Genomic DNA, 24,670 nt, shown 5'->3' on the forward strand with positions numbered 1-24,670 from the left:
TCATGGTTTTGCTAAACACAAGGATATCATCAAAGTAAACCACGACAAAGATTCCAATGTAAGGTCTAAGCACATGATGCATAAGACGCACGAAAGTACCTGGTGCCTCCGACAAACCCATAGGCATCACTAACCACTCATATAAGCCAAATTTGGTTTTGAAAGCGGTTTTACATTCATCACCTTCTTGAATGTGGATTTGATAATAGCCACTTTTAAAGTCAATTTTGGAGAAAAAGTTGGCTCCACTAAGTTCATCAAGCATATCATCTAAGTGAGGAATGGGATGCCTATAGCGAACGGTAATAGCATTTATAGGTCTACAATCGGAACACAAGCGGAAACTTCCATCGGGTTTAGTCACAAGTATAACGGGAACGACACAAGGGCTTAAGCTTTCACGTACATGACCGTTGTCGATGAGTTGTTGTACTTGCCATTGAATCTCCTTTGTTTCTTCGGGATTGACTCGGTATGGAGCTTTGTTTGGAAGTGGCGCTCCGGGGATGAGGTCGATTCGATGCTCAATGCCTCGTAGTGGAGGTAGACCCGGAGGTAGCTCATCGGGGAAAACATCTTGGAATTCCCGCAAAAGAGATTGAAACACTAAAGGTAGTTCGTGAGAAGTGTTAGTTTTTGGTTCTCCATCCTTGCACACAAGGACAAAGTGCATCACACTCGATGGGTTCTCACACACTTCTCTCATCTCACTTTTGGTGGCAAATAGGATGAGGTTTTTCTCTCTAGGGGAAGAGGCGCTCAAATTTGGCTTGTGGCTCTCACTCACTTTTGGGTGGGTCACTTTCTCACTCTTCTCTCCATGATGGGTGGCTTGCTTGTCGGCTATTACTTGACTAGGAGACATAGGTCGTAGCACATATTCCTTCCCTTTCATCTTGAAGCTATAGTGATTGGTATGCCCGTTGTGGATGACACCACGGTCGAATTGCCATGATCGACCAAGAAGGAGGTGGAAAACGGTCATTGGGACCACATCACACTCCAAAGTGTCCTCGTATGCACCAATTTTGAAGGAGACTTGGACCGTATGCTCAACTCGAATAGTGCCGAAGTCACTTAGCCATTGAACCTTGTAGGGGTGCGGGTGCTTCCTCTTGACCAATTGAAGCTTGGAGCATAGTTCTTCACTTGCCAAGTTGTGGCAACTACCTCCATCGATGATGACCTTGACGGATCGTCCATTGATGTCGGCCTTTGTGTGGAAGATGTGGCATCATTGGTCTTCTTCTTGTTGATGTTGAAGAGTCAAGACTTTGGAGACAACGAGAGCAGGGCTCGAATCCTCATCACAAAAGACTTGATCATCTTCATCCTCGTTCACTCGCCGCTGCATGGCCACTTGCTCAAGGGCTTCCATCTCCTCTTCACTCATGGAGTCATATGTACCATCGTCGTTGAGGATCATGGTGCGCTTGTTCATACATTGAAAGGACTTGTGGCCTCGGCCGCCGCAAGTGAAACACTTGAAGGAGCTTGTTTTGACGGTCTCATCGGTCGGAGTAGATGATGAAGCACGCGGCTTGAAGTTCCTTGTAGTAGGAGGAAGACGACTTGAACTTGACGAAGTTTTCATGTAACTTGACTTGTCGTCATTGCTTGGAGAAGGCTTGGTTGATGTAGATGTTGGAGAAGTCGTTGAAGCTTGGATGTTGGAGAAACCATAGATCTTGGATGAGTACTTGGCGTACTTGAAGTCATCTTGCACTTGACGTTCGGCCTTGGTTGCTTGATGTACAAGCTCAATGAGGTTGGAGTATGGTTGGAAGTCGGCAATCTTCTTGATAGGATGAGTGAGTCCATTCAAGAAGCGTGCCATTGTTTGCTCATCATCTTTCGTGACATTGGCTCGAATCATGGCTATCTCCATTTCCTTGTAGTATTCTTCAACACTCTTTGTTCCTTGCTTGAGGAGTTGTAGCTTCTTGAAGAGATCGCGGTTGTAGTAGGTTGGCACAAAACGTGCTCGCATGACTTCCTTCATTTGAGCCCAAGTGGTGATAGGTGGTTCACCTCTTGCTTCATGGTGCTCAAGGACTTGTTCCCACCATATGAGCATATAGTCTTGGAACTCAAGTGATGCCATAGTGATCTTCTTCTCTTCCTCATAGTTGTGCAAACGAAAGATTTTGTCGACCTTCAATGCCCATGAGAGGTACTCTTCAGGATCATTGCCTCCTTTGAACTTGGGCATTGTGAACTTGAACTTGCCATAGCATTGCTCTTCATTGTGTTGTTGGCGATGGTGATGATGACGTCCTTGACGTGGAGGATAGTCATCCTCATGTTGCTCTTGGCGTGGAGGAAGTCCATGATCAACTTGCTCTTGTTGAACTTGAGGTAGAGGTGGAGCTTGACGAGCTTGTGGAGGAGCTTGTGGAGCTTGATGTTGCACTCGCGGGTGGTAGTTCCTCTCTTGGATTTCTTCTCGAAGGGCTTCCTCTTGATTGCGCCTTTCGCGATTGCCGTTGGCGATTGCTCGACTTGATTCTTGAAGGGCACGTTGCGCCTCAAGAGCTTGCGCTTCGCGTTGTTGTTGTTGAAGACGTTGAGCCTCGGTGTCTTGTTCCTCTTGGTGTAGACGTGCTCGTTCTTCTTCTTGGCGCCTTAGTCATTGCCGTTCTTGAGCTTGAGCAAAAGTGACTTGGTTTGATTGAGGACGAGGGATTTGCTCATCGACTTGCTCTTGTGAATGCTTGTCATGTAGCGGGTTCCAAGATGCATGCCGGTCTTGACGCGCAGCTCGATGAAGAGTGTTCGATGATGGTGTACTTGAGTCGGAGAAGGTGTCCTCGGAGTGTCGACTCGAGCGGCCCCGTCTTGAGGATGAAGAAGTGGAAGGACGTCGGTTCCTCATGAAGGCGCAGATCTCGTCCATTCTTGCATCATTCTCTTGCTTTTGAGCGTCGAATTTGTTGTCGAAGTAGTCCCTCATTGCTTGTTGCTCTTGGTGTAATGCTTTTTGAGCTCCAAATAGGTGGTTCTTGGTGACGAATGATGACATGTCGTCGTCGTTCTCGATAAGTGGTGGATTGGTAGAAGAACCTGGCCTATCCATCATTCCAAGTAAAATGTAAGTGGTAGAAGGAAAAGAACGTGTACCAAATGTACCTTGACCAAAGTTGAAGATGAATCAAGTTCACTCAAATGCGGACAATGAAATAGTGCTGTTGGTACCAATTCTTGTCGGTTCTCACACCTACACACGTAAAAGCTTATGGTGGAGCTTGGTTAGGATGGCGGCACAAATTTTGATGCAATAGTAAGTGATCTTCAATAATGTTGGAAAAGATTCACAAATTTGCAAATGCAACAAATAGACCAAGCAAGTATGGGTACACAGAAACACACACGCAAATAGATAAATGGGATTGTGCAATCCAAAAGTGAGCCAAAATGTGGAAACCACGAAAATGCTCTTGTTGCACAATACTAGAGAGACGCTAGCACGATTGCACAATAGGCGGATACGCAAACTTGTGCACGACTTACTAGGCAAAAATTCAACGATATCTATCCCAAGTATGCTATATGTATGATATTTCGGTGATATGATCCAAGATGATCGGATATGACAATCTTAATGTATGGTGTTATGGTTCTTGCTTATAAGCTCTTTGCTTATCTTTCCTCTTTGCTTAAAAGCTTGGGTGGCTCTTTCACTTTTGAGCTCTTTTCTTATGCAAACCTCACGAACCAAGATAGCAATTGTGTATGCTGTGACAACTTTGTGACACACAAGCAGATCCAAAGATATGCACCATGATGGTATGATATGTATGCTATGTTGTATGATCACTAATGTGCACAAGTTGTGTTGCCTGCAATACTCAATGGCTAGTCTCGATGGGTAAGCTACGCAAAATGAGGCAATGTGGGTTATCAATGCAATTGCAAGTTATGACCAAGATGTCGTCGAAGTTACCGTCCTTGGCGATGATGAGACCCTTGAGAAGTTGAGCCGTGGTGTTGATGAAGTTGGACCGTACCTAGATAGCCGAAACACAAAAGGATACGGGAAACCACAACCCAAACTCTCAAAGACCAAAACGTGTCAAAATCGACATAGGAGGTAGCGGGGAAGATGTTGGTGTATGTGGTTTTGGGAGTTGTGGTGGAAGGTGGGGTTGAGGAGTGGTCAAACTGACAAAATTCAGTTTCTTCAGGGTTTCACGGACGTCCGGGCTTTTACGGTCGTCCGGTCGTCGTCGGACGTCCAACCTTTTTCCGGTCGTCCGGAGCCTGGGCGAAAATCGGGCTCGGGAAGATGAACTGCGAGAATTTCGGGGAAGAAGAAGATGGTGAGGTTGAAATCAAGCAGATTGGCGGATGGAAAAGGGTGGGGAGGGTGGGGAAGCTAGATCCACACGTAGCAACACAAATCCATGGACCAAATCCAACAAAATCTCAACTCACCAACAAATCACAAAAAAATTGGGGCTATTTTTGGTGGGGAATTTTCGGATTTAGGACAAAAACAACAAAATCAAGCTAGAAAACACGGGGTAGGGGCTCCAAAAACGTGATCAACGTGGCTCATGATACCAAGATGATGTAGGGCGGAACCCTATGGTGACGATCTTTCACATTTGGAGTGGATCCTACGGGGAATCACGAAGAACACGCGGAAGAACTCGAGGGAAAACACGGGGAGAACGAGAGAAATGACTAAATCGACGTAGAATCAATCACACGAGGGCTAGATCACCGAACACAAAGAGTAACATATGATCCACAATCAACAAAGGTAAGGATACAAAGGTAACCGATCTTCTCCGTGAGGAGGTCTTGAATCCGCGAGGGGATCTTCCCGTAGAGGGGTCTTGAATCCAAGTGGATCTTCTCCGAGGAGGCCGCGGTCTCTCACGAAGAGGAGATCCGATGGATGAGCGATGCTCTATCTCTGATTTGAGCTAAATCAACGCTAACCCTAACTAGGAGGTGGGGCCGACCTATTTATAGTCGTAGTGCAAATGGAAGTCAAAGTGAAGGGATACAAGGGCTCCAGCCCGCAGGTGCGGTCACTCAGGTGCCGGATGTCCGGAAGGCGTCGGACGTCCGGAGGCTCGGGACGGTCCGGTCATCCGGTGTCGCTCGAACGTCCGTAGATTCAGCTCTGACGTGGGCGCGTCGGTCGTCCGGAGAGGGTCGGTCGTCCAGAGCTTCGTGACTGTCCGGACGTCCGGAGGTCGCCGGTCGTCCATAGATTCGGCTCGGTTGCATGTCGTCCGGTCGTCCGGTCCGCTTCGGACGTCCGTAGATTTGGTTCGGATGGCGAAGTACCGGACGTCCGGGAAGCTCGGTCGTCCGTGTCCTGGCGTTCGTCGGACGTCCGGACTGGGTCGGGCGTTCGTCGGACGTCCGGACTAGGTCGGGCGTCCGACGCCTGTAGCTTCCACGGCAGCTCTTCTTCTTGTCCATCATGCTTGGGGTCCTCACCGTCTTGGCTCTTGTATGTAGCTGTTCCATGGCCCGCCTCCAAACACCTGATCACACACAGAGTTTCCGAATGAGGTAGTAGCCATGTCTCGTGAGTAGGAAGAGGAAGTTCGGAGAGGAGCGAGTTCACCTTATCTTCAATAGCCTTAGCTCGGGCTCGTGTCATGGGCCCGAGTGGTCTTGGGGGAGATGTAGGCATGTCCATGGGGATGAGCGAGGGATGCTCCGCATCACCAAGTCTCTACACTATGGTGGTTGAAGACAAGGAAGCAAAATTCTTACACACATATCCTTTGACAAATCCTATGTTGAGCTTCATGATTGTCATTTTTGGATACACAAGTGCTCTTCCTTGCAAGAACTAACCCATGTAGGAAGATGAACTCAAATTCCAAGTGGTGCTCCCAACTCCTGATGAGCTACATCAACCTTGAGCAACCCACACAAGTTCAACTACATGAACAATCAACACCACTACCCAAGGTATGTTATTCCATCTTAGAGAAGCTTTACTCCGAGACATGAGTTAAAGCAACTCGACAAGATGAGAGTACATCAAGATGCTTAAACGAAAAATGGCAACCCCATTTTAAGCTTAAACGATGAGTCTGACCTATGATCAAGTGATCTCACTTGACTCCTAAGTCAATATACTCTAACATAGGTGACTTTGTCGCCGACCAATTCTAGATGAAGTTCTCTTGTGTTCTTTTCTGTGCTCTTGCATTTGTCTCATGCATGTTTGTTCCCCCATTCAAAAAAACTTCATCTAGATTTCTTTTCTTTTCTGTTTGTTCTGCATTTGCTGCATCCAATTCCTTGCAAATCTTTGTGAGATTTTTCTAGTCTAGTGAGCTGAGGTGACAAGTGTTTTCTCTGCGATGAACTCGGTTTCACTGATTTGTTGTTTTTGGTCCAACCGAACCCTTTCGGTGCAACCGAAGCATACCACTCGGTGCCAACGACTTCACAACAGGAAAAACATTTTGCCACTTATTCATCTTTACTTATGATCCAGCTCCACTCAATGAATCTTGTTGTCGGTGTCAAAACCGGCGGATCTCGGGTAGGGGGTCCCGAACTGTGCATCTAGGCGGATGGTAACAGGAGACAAGGGACACGATGTTTTACCCAGGTTCGGGCCCTCTTGATGGAGGTAAAACCCTACGTCCTGCTTGATTAATATTGATGATGTGTGTTACAAGAGTAGATCTACCACGAGATCAAGGAGGCTAAACCCTAGAAGCTAGCCTATGGTATGATTGTTGTTCGTCCTACGGACTAAAGCCATCCGGTTTATATAGACACCGGAGAGGGCTAGGGTTACACAGAGTCAGTTACAATGGTAGGAGATCTACATATCCGTATTGCCAAGCTTGCCTTCCACGCCAAGGAAAGTTCCATCAGAACACGGGACGAAGTCTTCAATCTTGTATCTTCATAGTCTTGGAGTCCGGCCGATTACGATAGTTCGGCTATCCGGACACCCCCTAGTCCGGAACTCCCTCAGTAGCCCCTGAACTATGCTTCAATGACGACGAGTCCGGCGCGCATGTTGTCTTCGGCATTGCAAGGCGGGTTCTTCCTCCGAATAATTTATAGAAGATTGTGAACACCAGGATAGTGTCCGGCTCTGCAAAAATAAATTCCACGTACCACCGTAGAGAGAATAATATTACACAAGTTCAATCTGCTGACGTATTTTGTGGCATGACGTCACACCATTACCAAGCCTTTACTCGAATTGTTTTTATTGTATCACCTCAGCGCATTTAGCGAGGCGGTTTCCTTGGCACGTCTTGTCGAAGCAGAGATCGTGTTCCCCTTATTCCGGGATTCCCATCAATACGGACGTGGGTAACCCAACCGCGCCATTGATTGTGACGCTTGGGAGATAAGCGAGTTTTACCAGGCCGGTGGGGACACCTGTTTTTGTCCGCCCATATAAGGGGATAAAGATCCAATCCTTTCACCTGCGCTTTCTTCCTCCTTTGCTTATCCATCTCCGTGAACTCGAGCTCCAGCGCCCAAGTCCGCACTTCTCACCTCAACCTTCTCCAACTATGTCCGGAGCGGGAGGCAAGTGGATGGCCTCCTCCGTCACGGAGGGGCAGATCTAGAAGCTGCGCGACGCCGGATATTTGTCCAGCGACATCGTGCACCGGCTCCCCGACGAGGGAGAGCTCATCCCCACCCCCAGGCCCCATGAGAGGGTAGTATTTCTTCCCCATTTCCTCCGCGGACTGGGCTTCCCACTTCATCCCTTTGTCCGGGGGCTCATGTTCTACTACGACCTAGATTTCCATGATCTGGCCCCGAATTTCATCCTCAACATCTCGGCGTTTATCGTCGTGTGCGAGGCCTTCCTCTGCATCCAGCCCCACTTCGGCTTGTGGCTCAAGACCTTCAGTGTCAAGCCGAAGGTTGTGAAGGGCAGCCAAGCGGAGTGCGGAGGCGCCATGGTGGGCAGGATGTCCCACGTTACGTGGTTGGAGGGCACTTTCGTGGAAACCATTAAGGGGTGGCAATCGGGGTGGTTCTACATCACCGAGCCGCGTGACCCTGATTGGGAAGCGGCCCCCAAATTCAGATCCGGCATCCCTACATGGCTCACCTCCTGGAAAGAGAGTGGCCGGATCTGGGGGATTCGGAGGAGCTGACCGGACTCCAAGCCTATATCCAGAAGCTGGTGGACAAGAAGCTCAAGCTTGTCAACGTATCCAGGTCATGCTCATCCGCTGGATTCTCCCGTGCCAACGACGGGGCTTCAACATGTGGGAGTTCGATCCGGTGCAGCACCAGAGTCTGAGCGGGCTCTTCGACACTACGTACGAAGATGTCTGGAAGGTGTTGTTCAAGGGCGCCGAGGCTCCCGCATCCGCTACCGAAGATCGCGGATTCCGCTCGCAGCGTCCAGCTGACGAGGTAAGTGATTTTGCCACTTGTTTTCCATAGTTTGACTCTATGCGGGATCTAAACTCCCTTTACCTTTGACAGGACTGGCTAGCGGAGGCCAAACAGACTATCTGTCCGGCCACATTGCCAGAGGACCCAGCGGACGCCCGCCTAACGGGGCTGCTGGCTCCGGCACCCCACGTGGTGCCGGAGAAGAAGGCCAAGAAGAAGGCCACGGGGACTCGGAAGAGTTCCCGTTTTCAGGTGCTATCGGATGATGAATCCGAGGCCGACTCCTCCCACCAAGGCGAGGAGGAGAAGAAGAAAGCCTCTCCCCCAGCGGGGGGAGGGAAGAAAAGGAAGGCCTCCCCAACAAGGGAGGCCGAAGGGTCCAAGAAGGGAAAAACTCTTCCCCCGGACTGCTCTGCCAACGCTAGTGACGACGACGAGGACTGGCCTCCAAGGGCCAAGACCCTGGCGAGATCGTAAGTATCCGGACTCCCGAATAACTTCAAGGTTTTTCCTTTTCGCCACATAATGTCTTTCTAATGCTGCATACAACCCTGCAGTCCGCCCAAGGATGATCTTCCCGCTTCGTCGAGCGGGTCCTTAGGTGCGTCGGATATGGATTCTCTTCCGACTGCCTCCACCCCCCGTGACGCGGACGATGCCGAGGTGGGATCCCAGGAAGGGACCCACCAGGAGGAGAAGGCCCCGGAGGTGTCGCAGGACAACTTCCCGGACTTTGCACCGGACTCGTCCACGGAACCCATAGTGGCTCCGGAGTCCGGCGGGCGACCCCTTCGTAAGAAGGGCAAGACTGTGACGCCGGCAGCCTCCGTCCAACCGGAGGCGCCGGATAGCTTGCTGGAGGTGCTCAATGGCGCCTCCATCAAAGAGGAACACCGCCCCGTTATGAGTGCGGTGATTCAAAAGGTGCAGCTCGCCAAGAGCGGGCTGACCGAAGCCTGCAGCAGCCTTCTAATAGGCTTTGAGGTAAGAATTTTGATATATGTAAAATAGTACCGCATAGACAGTAGCCCCTGATGCTCGGTTCGGTGTTCGGAAAGAAAAGCCGGACTGAGGATCTAAAAAGATATACGCAGGAGTCATAAAAAATATGTCAATATGGGATTGCAGGCTGTGCTGCTGACCTCTGCCGCACTGACTGTGGAGGTCAATACTTTGAAGGAAAACCTCGAGCGGTCCGAGAACGAGCTCGGCCGTGCCAAGAAGCAGCTCGAGGACCTGGAAGGTGAGTAACACCTTATTAAAATTGTACCTTACAGAAAAGGATTTTGGTTGCAAAAAGAATGACAAGGATAACGTGGGTATTGCAGGGGCCACTAACGAGGTGGCGACCCTGAAAGAGGCGGTGGCCGCGGCCGAACGCAATGCGGCCGCGGAGCACACCGAGCGAGAGAAGCAGGAGGCGCGGGTGGCGGAGGTACAGCAAGAGCTCTAGGATCTCGTGAAAAAACATGAGAGCCTAGAGCGTGACTCGAAGACTCGAGAGTTTGAGCTTGCAACGGCTCTTGAGAGTGCCAAAGCCGCTAAGGCCAAAGCCTACAAGGCCCTCCAGGAGATTGAGGCGGTGAATAAAATAGCAGCGGGTAAGGCATTTTTCATGCAAAGTAAGCATGTGAGTGTTAATTACCTGTTGCTTACCCGAATTCGGAGCTCTCCAGGAGCGTTTGCAGATCTTCCTCGCAGCGTGTCCGATGCTACCGCATTCTATCAGGCCGAGGAGGGGAGCTCAACATCCGGTGCCCCTTAGCGACCAGCTGAAGCAGCTGGTCGAGCTCCACAAGGCGGCCGAACAGGCCATGAAGGGCCTCATAGTTCAGCTGTGGCCTAAGGAGGCCATGCCTGGGAGCTACTTCGGCCTGGTGCGGCGGCTGGTGGATGCGTGCCCGTGGGTTGAAGTCATCAAGCACTCCGCCTGTATTGAGGGTACCCGTCGGGCCCTTGCCCGCGCAAAGGTGCACTGGAGCAAGATGGATGCCCAGAAGCTTGTGACGGACTCGCCACCAGAGGGCAAGGAGCATCGCATGCCCGAGATGTATTATAAGAGTGTGCTGAAGGGCGCTCGCACTATTGCGGGGGAGTGCTCCAAAGATGTAATTTTTGAGTGGACTCGCATTTTATTATCCTGTGCGCTGAAAACTTAGTTCATATGCGCTAAGCAATGCTTATTAATTTAAAATATTACCTTCTGTGCGGCTGTTTATCAAATCTGAGAGATGGCAAGTCGTCGGCTTCAGCCCCCATGCCACGAGTGCTGGGGTGTTCGGGATAAACTTGAGCACTCTTGTTCCCATTTTTGGGTCCATCTAGGGAGGCGCTCAACACAGCGAACAAGGCAACCGAACTTATAATGCTTGAACACTCTCACTTAGCCATAGAATTCTATAATTTTAAATTTCACCGAAGCCCCTAGTCTTCGGATGGCCGACTTTGGGGCGATATCCACGCCTGGGCCGGACAAGATCCGGCTCCTCGCTCTAAGCGGCATAAGTCTTTAAGGACTCGCAAAAAACCTCTCGAACAGCGACCGGCTCTCGCCTCATCATGACGGTCGGTTTTAGCTTTCTCCACTAAGGCGTTAACCCATCTCAACTGGGGCGCAATCGCAGTGGTTCTCCCAGTGCTACCTTAGCCGATACAACGGAACATAAGGTACCAAAACATGGGAGCTGGGCAAATCCAACTATTGACCCAAGACATGATTCGGAGCCGATGCATATAGTGCTACAAGTTCGGGGTGCCGCACTTGTGAAAGTGTTCGGACTTATCACACCATGATGCGGGAAACATAAGCCCCTGGTGTATTTTAGCCGTACCAAAGTGTATGGATGCAACATGCCGTAAATGAACATATGTATAAAAAAGAAATGCAATTATAAGCAAAAAGGTGCTGCATTGTTTTATTCAAGAAGTGTTGCTAATAATGCAGAACGATACAAATAGTGCGATAAGCAAGGGACGGGACTGTTAAACATGTCCCCCTCCAGGGGTAGGCTGCCGAATGGTGCGTAAAACAGATTTAATGCTCGTAATGGAGACCACCTGGATATTCGTTGTAGCCTTTATCCTTCCCTGGCTGTTGCATCGTGGGTTCGGCAGGTTTGCTGCCGGACAGGGCCTCTGACGAACGGAGTCCTGTGGGTTAAAATAAAAAAGGAAAAAAAGAACGACACACTTGAGAGCCCCTGGTGTGGTTGAGCCGCAGTCTGGGCTGATCGTGGTCGTGCCCCTCCCCCCATGCCCATGGTATCTTCAGAGCGTAATGGTGTACGCGAAGGACCTGTTTTGACGTTTTACAGGGGCTGGGGTTGGGACCGCACTACTACGCATGCTCGGAACGTGCCAGGTGGTCTTGTTGTAGGTTACCCCGGGCGCGCTTAGCTATGTCTGGATGCTTAACGGCCGGACTCAAGAATTGCCTTAAGAGGCTGCATTGTACTTCTGCCGCGAGAGTCGCTGTATGTTCCTCCGTTCGGAGAGAACATTCAGTGTTTCCGTTAACCGTGATGACTCCTCGAGGGCCTGGCATCTTGAGCTTGAGGTATGCGTAGTGCGGCACCGCGTTGAACTTTGCAAACGCGGTTCGTCCGAGCAGGGTGTGATAGCCGCTGCGGAACAGAACTATGTCGAAGATTAACTCCTCGCTCCGGAAGTTATCCGGGGATCCAAAGACCACTTCCAGTGTAACTGACCTTGTACAATTGGCTTCTACACCTGGTATGACGCCTTTAAAGGTCGTTTTGGTAGGTTTAATCCTTAAGGGGTCTATGCCCATTTTGCGCACTGTATCCTGACAAAGCAGGTTCAGGCTGCTGCCGCCGTCCATCAGGACTCTGGTGAGGTGAAATCCATCGACGATTGGATCTAGGACCAATGCGGCGAATCCGCCGTGGCGGATGCTGGTGGCGTGGTCCCTTCGGTCAAAAGTGATCGGGCAGGAGGACCATGGATTGAACTTCGGGGCAACTGGCTCCATCGCGTATACATCCCTTAGCGCACGCTTCCGCTCCCTTTTGGGTATGTGCGTTGCGTATATCACGTTCACCATCCGCACCTGTGGGGGGAAGCCCTTCTGTCCTCAATTGTTCGGCGGTCGGGTCTCTTCCTCGTCATCGCTATGCAGCCCCTTGTCATTGTTCTCGGCAATTAACTTGCCTGCCTGCTTGAATTCCCAATAGTCCCTATTGGTGTGGTTAGCTGGCTTTTTGGGGGTGCCGTGTATCTGGCACAAGCGGTCGAGTATTCGGTCCAAATTGGACGGACCCGGAGCAGTTCTTTTGAATGGGTTTTTCCGCTGACCAGGTTTAGAGCCTCTGAATCCGGCATTGACTACCGTATCCTCACTATTGTCGCTGTTGACGTGGCGTTTGCTTTTGTTACGACGCGCCCTGCCATTTCGGTCCTTGAAATCCGGACTGCCAGAATTTTTGCTGAGGTTGTTGCTGCGTGCTAGCCAGCTGTCCTCACCCGCGCAGAAGCGGGTCATGAGTGATGTAAGGGCTGCCATGGATTTCGGCTTTTCCTGTCCCAGGTGCCGGGCAAGCCACTCGTCGTGAATGTTATGCTTGAAGGCCGCGAGGGCCACCGCATCCGGACAGTCGACGATTTGGTTTTTCTTGGTTAAGAACCGTGTCCAGAATTGTCTGGCCGATTCGTCTGGATGCTGAATTATGTGGCTTAGGTCATCAGCGTCTGGTGGTTGCACATACGTGCCTTGGAAGTTATCGAGGAATGTGGCTTCCAGGTCTTCCCAACTCCCAATTGACTCTGCTGGCAAGCTGTTAAGCCAATGTCGGGCTGGTCCTTTAAGCTTGAGGGGGAGATATTTGATGGCGTGAAGATCGTCACCGCAGGCCATGTGGATGTGAAGAAGATAGTCTTCGATCCAAACCGTGGGGTCTGTTGTGCCATCATAGGATTCGATATTCACGGGTTTAAACCCTTCGGAAATTTGATGATCCATTACTTCATCTGTGAGGCATAGTGGGTGTGCGGCGCCTCTGTACTGGGCGATATCACGACGGAGCTCAAAAGAGCTTTGTCTGTGTTGTTCGGCCCGGCCGGACTTACTGTGTTCGGCGCAATGGTTGTCGTCACGTACCGTGGGGCGCCCACGCGATCCATAGATCGATCTTGATTGTCTTGCCTTATCCTCCAATATATCTCGCAAGTCCGGAGCGTTCCCCTGTGGCCTTGTGCTTTTCAAGCGATGCCGGGGTACGGGTCTAGTGAAGGGCCTAGAGGCCTCTCTGTCGCGACCACTGGGTGGTCGGTCAGCCGTATTGTCTCCATGTGATGCGGGTTCATACGCTTCCTCCTCTAATTGGGGGAGCAGCTTGCGTTTAGGGTAGCTTTTGGAGGGGCGTTCGAGCTCATGCTCTTCGGCCGCGAGGACTTCAGTCCATCTGTCGGCTAGCAGATCTTGATCAGCTCTAAGCTGTTGCTGCTTTTTCTTGAGGCTGTTCGCCGTGGCCATAAGCCTGTGTTTAAAACACTCTTGTTCGACGGGATTCTCAGGCACGATGAATTCATCGTCGTCGAGGCTTGCCTCATCTCCGGAGGGAGGCATATAATCCTCTACCTCTTCTTATGCCGTTCTCTCATGAGGGTTGGCGTCTCCGTTCTCCTGCGCTGGATCTTGCTGGAGTGGGTTATCTTTGGCACTGTCTGGTGTATTATTATCTCCGGTGCCGGAATCTTCATTCTTGCTGTGGCGGGATTTAGAGCGGCGCCGCTGACACCGGCGCTTGGGCTATTTCTTGGAGGGGTCATCCTCCGCTGTTCCTTCGCCATTCCCATCCTTTGGGATATCCACCATGTATATGTTGTATGATGAGGTGGCTTTCCAGTGCCCGGTGGGCGCTGGTTCTTGGTCGTCTTCGGAGTCGTAGTCTAGCATGTCAGTTAGATCGTCGACAGCGGCTACCAAGTGGGTGGTGGGTGGGCTTTGAATTTCTTCGTCGTACGCATCCCAACCGTCCTGACCGCAGTCCGGCCAGGGCTCTCCTGATAACGAGAGATACTTTAGCAAACTCAAGATGTCGCCGAAAGGCGAGTGTTGAAAGATGTCCGCTGCAGTGAACTCCATGATCGGCGCCCAATCGGATTCGATCGGAGGGGGCGCGGGAGGTTCGGAGTCCGGCGAGGAGTCCGGCACCTCGGAGTCACGAGCTTTATGAGGGACAAGGTCAGTGTTCGGCTCTATCGCCGTAGAGGTTGCAGCCCTCGAGGCGGTGTCTAGCCATCCGTCCTCGATCTGCGCAGCCGGCTCCGAATTGAAGATCGGAGCGGGTTCGAGTGCGGCCTCCAGGCTACTGTCCGGCTGCAGAGCTAAATCATGCTCGCCGTGATAGTGCGGCGCGCTCGGCTGTGGCTCGAATCCATCAAGGATCAAGTCCCCGCGGATGTCAGCCGTGAAGTTCAAACTTCCAAATCTGACCTGACGGCCAGGGGCGTAGCTTTCGATCTGCTCCAGACGGCCAAGCGAATTGGCCCGCAGTGCAAAGCCGCCGAATACGAAGATCTGTCCGGGGAGAAAGGTCTCACCCTAGACTGCGTCGTTGATGATGGTCGAAGAAGCCATCGAGCCTATCGGTGACGACACAGAGGAACTCTCAATGAAAGCGTCAATGTCAGTGTCAAAACCGGCGGATCTCGGGTAGGGGGTCCCGAACTGTGCGTCTAGGCGGATGGTAACAGGAGACAAGGGACACGATGTTTTACCCAGGTTCGGGCCCTCTTGATGGAGGTAAAACCCTATGTCCTGCTTGATTAATATTGGTGATGTGTGTTACAAGAGTAGATCTACCACGAGATCAAGGAGGCTAAACCCTAGAAGCTAGCCTATGGTATGATTGTTGTTCGTCCTACGGACTAAAGCCATCCGGTTTATATAGACACCGGAGAGGGCTAGGGTTACACAGAGTCGGTTACAATGGTAGGAGATCTACATATCCGTATCGCCAAGCTTGCCTTCCACGCCAAGGAAAGTCCCATCCGGACACGGGACGAAGTCTTCAATCTTGTATCTTCATAGTCTTGGAGTCCGGCCGATTACGATAGTTCGGCTATCCGGACACCCCCTAGTCCGGAACTCCCTCACTTGTCCTCTACAAGCATCACATTTTTATCAATGCTTTGTACCGTGACTCCAGGACCAAACCCATTCACGACAAATTCCAGAAGGCCCTTCTTGGAAATTGATGTCAAAGGGGGAGAGAGAGATCACATCAAAGCTTATCACTTTCAAAGGGAGAGAGAGAGTATCACTCCCACAGGGGGAGAAAGAGATCTCCAGGGGGAGAGAATACTAAAGGAGAGAGTATTTCTCAAGGATCCCAGATGCTTGGTGTTCAAGAGGAGAGATTCCACATGTCTTCTTGAGGGGAAAAGACATGTTCATATGTGCTTATTTTCATTAGCTTTGTTCATTTGTTTCTTTGAGCTCTGAGTTTCTGTTCCCTATCTTCTCCCAGTATCCCATGCTAGATTCAGCGGGAGCAAGACATCTAAGGGAAAGAAATCATTTAAATTCATTGCACATCTTTACCTTTGGGGACATGTCTAATCCAATGTAGTACTTAGTACTCACTCTTTACATGTCATCCCAGTCTTGGTATTCTTGTGGTTTCTTCTGTTTGCTCTGGCTAGTAGGTGTATCTGTGTTATCTAACCTTGTTTACGCAGGTTCATTCCATCCTAAGCCAACTCAAGACCACAAGGTAAGTATATGCATCACAATCATGTGTATGAGGAATTCTTGCTGATGTACATACTGTTTGCAAGGACTCATGAGCATGAAGGTATTTTTTAATATTCTTCGCTCTGATGCATATGGCCAAGATACATGTAACACATTGCCTACTCTGACATGTTCATGCATTCACATGCTTCTATATTCCATATTCACATGATTGCATACATGTAGGGGGAGCCTATGCTTGTTACATGTCTTTCCAAAGCTTTGCTTACTATTCTCTATATCTTTATCTAAAGCTTTGATGTATGTTGTCATCAATTACCAAAAAGGGGGAGATTGAAAGCACAAGTGCTCCCTAGGTGGTTTTGGCAATTAATGTCAACATATCTCTTGTTGGACTACCACTTTTATCTAGTATATTTCAGACAAGTTCAACAATGGAGTGGCATGGGCTAAAGGATGTGGAACTCCTTCAAGATGCTAAGGACAAAGGATTGGATCAAGCTTCAAGCTCAAGACTCTTCATTTTATATTTTAGTGATCCAAGATCACATTGAGTCTATAGGAAAAGCCAATACTATCAAGAAGGGATGAGGTGTTGCTTAATGAGTTTCTTGCTACACAGTGCTTAGTGATATGCTCCAAAGCCCTCAACTACTTTCCCACATCCACACATGACCTAAACCTAAAGTCAAACTCGGCCCCACCGATTCTTTCTATCCGGCGCCACCGAGTTCAGATGTCATAGCCACTGCCACAAACCATAGGCAAATCGGTCTCACCGATAGGGATCTCGGTCTCACCGAGATGGGTTTGTAATCTCTCTGTGTATGTCCATTATCAAAATCGGTCTTACCGAGTTTGAGCAATCAGTACTACCGAGATTACAATGCAAACTCTCTGGTTAACTTATTACCAAAATGGTCCCACCGAGTTTGAGTAATCGGTCCCACCGAGTTTGCCTGACCAACTCTCTGGTTAGCTTATTACCAAAATTGGTCTCACCGAGTTTGTGTAATCGGTCTCACCGAGATTATGTTATGCCTAACCCTAACCATATCGGTCCTACCGAGTTGCATTTCGGTCCCACTGAAAACCCTAACAGTCACATTGTTTACTGAATCGGTATGACCGAGTTTGTTGATTCGGTCCCACCGAGATTGGTAAATTGTGTGTAATGGTTAGATTTTGTGTGGAGGCTATATATACCCCTCCACCTCCTCTTCATTCGAAGAGAGAGCCATCAGAACAAACCTACACTTCCAACTTACCATTTCTGAGAGAGAACTACCTACTCATGTGTCAAGGCCAAGATATTCCATTCCTACCATATGAATCTTGATCTCTAGCCTTCCCCAAGTTGCTTTCCACTCAAATCTTCTTTCCACCAAATCCAAATCCTGTGAGAGAGAGTTGAGTGTTGGGGAGACTATCATTTGAAGCACAAGAGCAAGGAGTTCATCACCAACACACCATTTGTTACTTCTTGGAGAGTGGTGTCTCCTAGATTGGCTAGGTGTCACTTGGGAGCCTCCGACAAGATTGTGGAGTTGAACCAAGGAGTTTGTAAGGGCAAGGGGATCGCCTACTTCGTGAAGATCTACCGCTAGTGAGGCAAGTCCTTCGTGGGCGACGGCCATGGTGGGATAGACAAGTTTGCTTCTTCGTGGACCCTTCTCGGGTGGAGCCCTCTGTGGACTCGCGCAACCGTTACCCTTCGTGGGTTGAAGTCTCCATCAACGTGGATGTACGATAGCACCACCTATCGGAACCACGGCTCAAAAATCACCGTGTCTCCAAATTGCGTTTGAAATCTCCAAACCCTTCCCTTTACATTGTTGCAAGTTGCATGCTTTACTTTCTGCTGCTCATATACTCTTTGCATGCTTGCTTGAATTGTGTGAAGATTGCTTGACTTGTGCTAAGATAGCTAAAATCTGCCAAAGTCTAAAATTGGGAAAAGGCATAGTTTTTAATTGGTCAAGTAGTCTAATCACACCCCCTCTAGACTCACTTCTCAGATCCTACAATTTGTTTGACCACCAAATGACTTTTGTAAAATATGCAACTGGTCTAAACAAATACTAGGCATTATCTTGTACTACCGCAAAAAGTTTGGCATTTGTTTGAAATTAATCAACTTATGTTTGCATTTAAATGGTTCTGTTAAGTGTTGTTGGGCCACTTATTAATTTCCAAGGGATTTAACTGAGAGTCAAATGAAGTTGGTTTCATCACGGCAATGATCATGGGGATTTATAGAATAGTGTTAACATTTTAGTTTTACTGTTCGAAGAAACAATTTATTTGTCTCTATTTCAAATTTGAAAATGGCTTTGGATTTTGGATAGGTGGCAAGCTGCATAGTAACCATGATGACATGGCCACCATTAGGGGGAGATGACTATAGCAAGATTCTCGCGGTGTTACAAAGGGTGAGAGTGCGTATAATCCATGGACTCACATTAGTCATAAAGAACTCATATACTTATTGCAAAAGTTTATTAGCCCTCGAAGCAAAATACTACTACGCATGCTCCTAGGGGGGCGGTTGGTAGGAGTTAACCATCGCGCGCCCCCGACCTTCACGCAAAGATAAACAATCAAAATACAATGTCCGCCAATTTGGTTACATAGTTAGGAGACCATACGTGCATGCTTCGGGAATCACAAACCTTAACACCAATATCCTTACTAAACACAACCATCTACTAGAACCTCCCACATATTATCATCTCTATATCGCAAAACTATTGCAAGGAATCAAACAAATCATATTCAGCGATCTACAAGTCTTATGTAGGATTTTATGACTAACCATGTGAATGACCAATTCCTGTCATCTCTCTAAATAGATATAAGTGAAGAAAGAGAGTTTAGTTCTTTCTACAAAAGATATGCCCATGCTCTAACAAATATAAGTGAAGCAAAAGAGCATTCTACAAATGGCAGTTTTCTATGTGAAGAGAAACAGACAATCCAAACTTCAAATGATATAAGTGAAGCACATGAAGCATTCTATAAAGCCATACTCAAAAGATTTAAGTGAAGTGCAAAGATCATTCTATAAATCAACCAAGGACTATCTCATACCAGCATGGTGCATAAAAGAAAAAGTGAAAACTAAATGCAAAAGACGCTCCAAGATTTGCACATATCGCATGAACGAAAGGAATCTGAAAACATACCGATACTTGTTGAAGAAAGATGGGATGCCTTCTGGGGCATCCCCAAGCTTAGACGCTTGAGACTCCTTGAATAATTACTTGGGGTGCCTTGGGAATCCCCAAGCTTGAGCTCTTGCCTCTCCTTTTCCTCATATCGAGACCTCCTCGATCTTCGAACACTTCATCCACACAAAACTTCAACAGCAAACTCGGTAAGATCCGTTAGTATAATAAAGCAAATCACTACTCTAAGTACTGTTGCAAACCAATTCATATTTTGTCTTTGCATTGTAGCTACTGTAATATAACTTTTCCATGGCTTAATCCACTGACAGAAATTGATAGTTTCATCAAAACAAGCAAACTATGCATCAAAAACAGAATTTGTCTTAAACAGGACAGTATGTAGTAATTTGAACATTCACCATACTTCTGGTACCCCAAAACTTCTGCCAAAATTAGGAAAAATAAAAAATTTCTATAGAAAGACAGTGCAAAAAGAATCAGAACCGTTTGACGTTCCAGTAAAAAATTTAAAATCGCGCATTACAACCAAAGTTTCTGTCCTGCACCGCACAAACCAACAAGCAATCTAAACATCCTAAAGGCAAACCTTGGCACATTATTTTTATCATACAATGGAATTGTACAAGGGGATAATTATTTTTGTTGAAAAGTTTCTGTAATTAAGATTCACAAAGTTTTCGTGAGCATGAACAAAGTTCAAGGAGCTCTCCCACTTCAACAATGCTTGTCTCTCTCACTTTCACTTTCCTTTTTGAAAAGTTTTTGGTTCCCCTCTTTATTTTTTTGTTTTTAGACTATATAAAAGCAGTCAACAGAAATAAATGACTCTCTAAAACTTCCGGGTTGTCTCCCTGGTAGCGCTTTCTTTAAAGTCATTAAGCTAGGCATATAGTGCTCAAGTAATGGACCCACCCGGATCCCAAGGTATATCAAAGCCAATTTTAATTAACAATGATTTGTAATTTAGTAGTGAGCACAAAGTAACATAAATCAAGCAACAACAAAGTCTAACTCTCTTCCTATGCATTGGCATGTCATAAAAGAACAATTCATGCACACAAAGTAAAGGCCAATGCATAATATAAATAGTTTCTTGCAATTCTATCGTGTTGGAAACATAGAGAGGTGAAGATATAGTTCCTCTCTCATAGTAATTGCAAGAAGGAGCAGCAAGCACATGCATATTATATCTATCAAAATCATCATGTGTAGTAGTAAAACGCAACCCATCAATATAATCCTTAATAAGCACAAACTTCTCCGATATAGTGTAGTCGGGAGAATTCAAAAAGATAATAGGACTATCATGCGTGGGTGCAATAGCAACAATTTCATGTTTAACATAAGGAACTATAGCAAGTTCATCTCCATAAGCATAATTCATATTGGCATCTTGACCACAAGCATAGCAAGCATCATCAAAAAGGGATATTTCAAGAGAATCAATGAGATCATAACAATCATCATAGCGATCGTCCTTCAGTAAGCACGAAGGGAAATTAAACAATGTATGTGTTGAAGAGTTACTCTCATTAGAAGGTGGCCACGTGTAGCTAATCCGCTCTTCCTCCTTTTGTTCTTCGCTCTCCTCATCATCTTTTTCATCCAATGAGCTCACAGTTTCATCAATTTCTTCTTCCATAGACTCCTGCAAAATGTTAGTCTCTTCTTGGACAGTGGAGGAGTCCTCAATATATGGTTTAAGATAGGCATTAGAAGCATAATTATCATAACAATATTTAAGTATGGCAAAATTTTCAGATTTGTAAAGAGTAGCATCATACGTTTCAATCAAATAAGCAATTTCATAAGCACCCTTAAAATCAACAAATTCTTCAATTTGTTGAACATCATAGTAATTATAAACACCCTTAACATACGAAGATATGATTCCATTATCACTAAACTCACATTGGTAGGGAAGGTGTTTCTTAGGGTTTTCAGAACAAGAAGTAACACCATATATTTCACATAAATTCCAAGCATAGCATTGCAAACGATGAATTTGATCCAGTAAAAGTTTCCCTTTTTCAGATATGTGGTGTCGCACATAACAAGCATGCTCATCTAAAGATTTTCCCTCAACTAAGCTAGTTGGGGTTTTAGCACGAGCACATAGGGATCGAAGATGATCCAAGTAAAAAGCTTCAGGAGTGTGATAGATTTTGAGTGGTTCTTCAACCATTGGCGTAGTAGGTACAACTAATTTTTTTGGTATTTTGCGTTTCCTACCCATAACTAAAGATAGAAAACAACTAAGAACATCAAATAAAATTACTTAGTGAGAAAGCAAACAAGCACACACGAGAATATTCACACCACGCTATGACTCCCCGGCAACGGCACCAGAAAAAGGTCCTGATAACCCACAAGTATAGGGGATCAATTGTAGCCTCTTCCGATAAGTAAGAGTGTCGAACCCAACGAGGATCTAAAGGTAGAATAGATATTCCCTCAAGTTCTATCGACAACCAATACAACTCTACGCATGCTTGACATTCGCTTTACCTAGAACAAGTATGAAACTAGAAGTACTTTGTATATGTCGTTGGATAGGTTTGCAAGAATATAAAGAGCACATAAATAAAAACTAGGGTCTGTTTAGATAAAGAAGCAATAAAGTTAGTATAGCGAGTGTGGAAAAGTGGTGGTAGGGGTTGTGAAATTGTCCCTAAGCAATTGACTAATTTACTAGACCGATAGCAAGTTTTATGTGGGTGAGGCATAAGCTAACATACTTTCTCTTCTTGGATCATATACACTTATGATTGGAACTCTAGCAAGCATCCGCAACTACTAAAGATCATTAAGGTAAAACCCAACCATAGCATTAAAGCATCAAGTCCCCTTTATCCCATATGCCACAACCCCTTACTCGGGTTTATGCTTCTATCACTCAAGCAACCCACTATATGCGAATCATGAACGTATTGCAACACCCTACAGTGGGAATCCCTCACGCTTGCACAACACGGAGGGCACAATAGGACAGCAACATAACCACAAGCAAATTAAACCAATCATAGCAGTTCACCAATTACCGATAGGACAACGAAAATCTACTCAGACATCATAGGATGGCAACACATCATTGGATAATAATATGAAGCATAAAGCACCATGTTCAAGTTGAGGGTACAGCGGGTTACGGGAGAGTGGACCGCTGAATATAGATGGGGGAAGGTGATGGAGATGTTGGTGAAGATGACGACGATGTTGGTGTAGATCACGGTGATGATGATCGCCCCCGGCGGCGTTCCGGCGCCACTGAAAGTGAGGGGGAGAGAGCCCCCCCTTCTTCTTCTTATTCCTTGACCTTCTCCCTAGATGGGAGAAGGGTTTCCCCTCTCGTCCATGGTCTCCATGGCATGGGAGGGGCAAGAGCCCCTCCGAGATTAGATTTGTCTCTCTGTCTCTCTCTATTTCTGCGTTTTCCGATTCTGCCCTTTCACCATTTCTTATATTCCCGGAGATCCGTAACTACGATTGGATTGAAACCTTTGGCACGTTTTTTCCCTGAAATTAGATTTCTTGCGGCAAAAGAAGAGCAGCAACCGCCTTACGGGGTGCCCACGAGGGTCAGGGGTGCGCCCCCTGCCTCATGTCCCCCTCGAGTACCGTCTCGTGTTGATTTTTATTCCTAAAAATCATAAATATTCCAAAAATATTCTCCGTCCATTTTTATCTCGTTTGGACTCTGTTTGATATGGGGTTTCTGCGAAACATAAAACATGCAACAAACAGGAACTGGCACTAGGCACTGGATCAATATGTTAGTCCCAAAAATAGTATAATAAGTTGCCAAAAGTATATGAAAGTTGAATAATATTGGCATGGAACAATCAAAAATTATAGATACGACGGAGACGTATCAGTCCGCCATGGGCATCGACCCCTTTTCCACTGGACACACACGCCACCACCATGGGGGCATGCTCCACACCACCTTGCTCTTTCGGCGCCCCTGCTACCTCCTCTGCTTCATCCATTGCGGGCACTGGTTTCTCCGGCGGCCCCATCCCGAGCTCATTCAGCCATGTTGTTGCCCAACTCGCTGAGCCACGCATCATCTGCCTCCGACCACCGCTGCCTTTGTACACCGCGTCGTCATAGCCCCCCAAGTGCACCACCGCCAAGACCAGTACCATATCGTCAAGGACCGTCTCCGGGGTTTTGCCACGTACCACAAGCGCCAAGTTTGTGTATTGCCATTGTGAATGACTACTTCCACAACGATGACCCCCGACGACGTAGGATGTGCCAAGTACCTCATCGAACCATGTACAACAACCATTCCCATGAATTTCGCCAAGTACCTCTACACACGGTTATGCCAAGATCAGCTACACAATGCCAAGCCTCACAAGACCTGAACATCCACTGTCGTCGCCCAAGGTAGCATGTACCACTACTTCCATGACGTCTGCGATGACCCACGAACGTCTACTTCCCTCTACCACTCGATCCACCCCGAATGCACGTTTCGAAGGTATAACTCTGAGATGACATAACATGGACGAATGCATTATTGTATGAGATGTGACAATGTTCATTTCATAGATGCCATGGTTCTTGCACGTTCCTCGTTTGCCATGCCACCGACACATGGGACACCCTGTAATCAGGATCACTCCCCGCCACTCTTGCATGTTCCACCATCCGATGTTTGATCTTCTCCACCGGCATCTCAACAAGTTGTCGGATCACTGGAATGTTGTTGTGGCATCATTTTTGGATTCGCCACTGTGACACCCAATTCTTTCCGCCATGGCGACCAAATGCTCTATATCATCCTTCATTTCAACATTTCATAAAATTGCATACAACATGAATGTGTCATCCTCATGCATTCTAACAACATTTAAAATGCTTGTTTAGCTTAAACAACATTAACCGCATTTCTTTTAAAATGGAGAGTTATGAGATTGCTATATGTATGATCTCCTTCTCCATTTAATTCGCTTCATTTCATTATCACCTTATGTCGTGTTGACCCTTGTTAAATAATATTTAAAATTGTTGAGTGTATAAACTGGAATGAACTAAATATTTGAAAGTAAGGTTCCATCAATATGCAACTAGTTGCATATTGAGCTTCATTTAATGTGTAGTATTTGATTGTTGCATTTTTCCATGACATGCCTCTTTAAACCATACATGCATCATACTTGGTTATGCATTATGCCATGACTATGTTATGATCACATGGTGGGATCATAGTTGGTGGGGTTATGTATGATCACATCTTGATCATATTAATTTGCACCCGATTATGCATAGCTTACTCTTCTTATTCTTGTACTCATAGGTTAGCCACATACAAATGCTTAGTGCTTGCTGCAACCTCACCAGTTAACCATTCCATACCTATTAAGCTTTGCTACTCCCTCTGTCCCAC

The sequence above is a fragment of the Triticum dicoccoides genome, chromosome 7B (genome assembly GCF_002162155.2).
Source record: "Triticum dicoccoides isolate Atlit2015 ecotype Zavitan chromosome 7B, WEW_v2.0, whole genome shotgun sequence".
Classification (NCBI taxonomy): Eukaryota; Viridiplantae; Streptophyta; class Magnoliopsida; order Poales; family Poaceae; genus Triticum; species Triticum dicoccoides.